The following is a 2,500-nucleotide window of genomic DNA, read 5'->3' as shown; positions in this document are numbered from 1 at the left end:
GTCAGCCCAGAAGTGGACCGGTCCCCACAGATGTCAGCCCACAAGTGTACCGGTCCCTACAGATGTCAGCCCACAAGTGTACCGGTCCCCACAGATGTCAGCCCACAAGTGGACCGGTCCTCACAGGTGTCAGCCCGCAAGTGTACCGGTCCCTACAGATGTCAGCCCACAAGTGTACCGGTCCCCACAGATATCAGCCCACAAGTGTACCGGTCCCCACAGATATCAGCCCACAAATGTACCGGTCCCCACAGATGTCAGCCTACAGATGTGCCCCTCTTGGGTTATTGACCCGTGTTGTCGGGGTAGTGTGACTCGTGCTTGTCGGGTTAGTGTGACCCGTGCGGGCTGGTTAGTGTGCCCCGTGTTTTGTCGGGTTTATGTGCCCCTGTTGTCGGGTAGGGGACCCGTGTTGTTGGTTGTTGACCCGTGTTGTTGGTTATGTACCCGTGTTGTCGGGGTAGGTGACCCGTGTTTTTGGGGGGTAGTGTGACCTGTTTTTGGGGTTAGTGTGCCCCCTGCTGTCTGGTTAGTGTGACCCGGTTTGTCTGGTTAGTGTGACCCGTGCTTTTTGGGGTAGTGTGCCCCGTGTTGTTGGTTAGTGTGACCCGGCATGGGGGTAGTGGACTTATGATGTAACGGTTGTGACGTGTCGTGGGGTTATTCTAGTGATGTGCTTTGCCACTGATTTTTGTTACGGTTCCCGGGGGAACTTGAGTAGAGTTTTGCCGAAGTGTGGGTCAGGGATAAACTTGTTTTGTATGAGTGCTGAACATGTGACGTGGGGGGATGTGGGGAAAAGGTATTGATGTTCAAAGGGGGTGTTGAGTGGTGTGCTTGCTCGGTAGCCAATGAGTCCAGGGGTGCTTAACCGCGTGTGGTTTTCAGACTTTGTTGTATTTGCTTTTAGGAGAATGGAAGACCGGGGAGGTGAGGCGTGATTTTGAGGAGCGAAGGGAAAGTATGTAGAGGGCGCTAAGGGGTTTTGTCTTTTCGAATTTGGGTTGCGTTTTTGTGTTTTGTGTGTGGGGTGGGTGTGTGTGTGTGTGTGTGTGTGTGTGTGTGGTGTGTGTGTGTGGTGTAAAATTTCGATGCGTACGTTCAATAGTTTCTCGGGGATTATAAGTTTTTATAATTTTTGAATTTCATAAACCACGAACCCTTTTCGTCCCGTTTAAAACATGTTAAGCTCTGGTCGATTCGTCCAGTGCTGTCAAAGGGGTGTAGGGGTTCGTTTACCCACGATTCCACGGGGCGTTGAACCTGTCTTGATCACGACTCCCCCTTGTAAGTCCCCCGTCAGTTTTATTGGCCACTGGCACAAAGTACCTCTTTTTTTTTTTTTTTTTCCTCCACCGGGTTCGTCGCAGAGATTTTTTTCAGTCAGTTCGATTGGGAAAGTTTCTTCAAACTCCCCCGGTATTCAATGGGAGGGGAAGGGGGGGTTTCTCTTTTCTCTTCCTCTCTCTCTCTCTTCTCTTCCTCTCCCTTCTTCTCTCTCTCTCTCTCTCTCTCTCTTCAGTGGGGGGGATGGGGGGGCCTGGGTGTTGGGGTGGGGTTTCCCCCTCTCTCTCTCTCTCTCTCTCTTTCCTCTCTCTCCAGCTGGGGGGGATGGCAGGGGGGTGCCCGGGTGCTTGGGGGGGGGAAAAGAGAGAGAGGAGAGGGGAAAGGGGAAGGAGGGAGAGAGAGAGAAGAGAGAGAGAGAGTTTTAAAATTAGACCTTCGCTGAAATCATGGGAGTGTGTGTGTGGGGTGGAAACTTGAATTTTTCGATGAGGTAAGAAAAAAAAAATGAGCTGGGTCGTAATTCCACTGTCGGAGAATATATAATATTATATATATATATATATATATATATAATATATATATATATATATATATAATATATATATATATTGATTTTTTAAAGACTTGAACCTTTTGGGAAATGGGACGAAGAGAAGATGGATGGGGGGGTAAAAAAAAGGAACGAGGAGTAAGACAGCAGAATAGTGATCGACTCATTAGGGAGGCAGGATCGTCAAGTGCCACTGGGCGTGAGGGACATTGCTTTTAAGTACCACAATAAGTGAAGTAATTAAGTGAGGTGAGATATCTCCATCGGTCAGAGGACTTTAAGTGGCCTCCGTAAAGTAGAAGTGGAGCAGATGATGGAATAGAGACTGTGTGATCTCAACGTATAAAAGATAGACTTGTTGCCTGCTTACAACAAGTGTCAGCCCCCTCAACAGATGGTGTCAGTCCACAAGTGTCAGCCCTCGCCCGTGTCAGCCCACGAGTGTTACCGGGTCCCCACAGATGTCACCCCACAAGTGTACCGGTCCCCACAGATGTCAGCCACAAGTGTACCGGTCCCCACAGATGTCAGCCCACGAGGTGTACCGGTCCCCACAGTGTCAGCCCACGAGTGTACCGGTCCCCACAGATGGTCAGCCCACGAGGGGACCGGTCCCCACAGATGTCAGCCCACGAGTGAAACCGGTCCCCACAGATGTCAGCC

At 50.3% G+C, this 2,500-nt stretch overlaps 1 protein-coding gene across 1 annotated transcript in view; it reads left to right on the top strand.

Moving 5' to 3' along the window:
- LOC139749182 (potassium voltage-gated channel subfamily KQT member 1-like) overlaps window positions 1-2,500 on the top strand; it is a 953,229-nt gene that overhangs the window by 97,219 nt on the left and 853,510 nt on the right.

This window comes from Panulirus ornatus, chromosome 6 (genome assembly GCF_036320965.1).
Source record: "Panulirus ornatus isolate Po-2019 chromosome 6, ASM3632096v1, whole genome shotgun sequence".
NCBI lineage: Eukaryota > Metazoa > Arthropoda > Malacostraca > Decapoda > Palinuridae > Panulirus > Panulirus ornatus.
The sequence above is the reverse complement of the archived record's forward strand: the minus strand, read 5'-3'. Positions and strand labels throughout refer to the sequence as shown.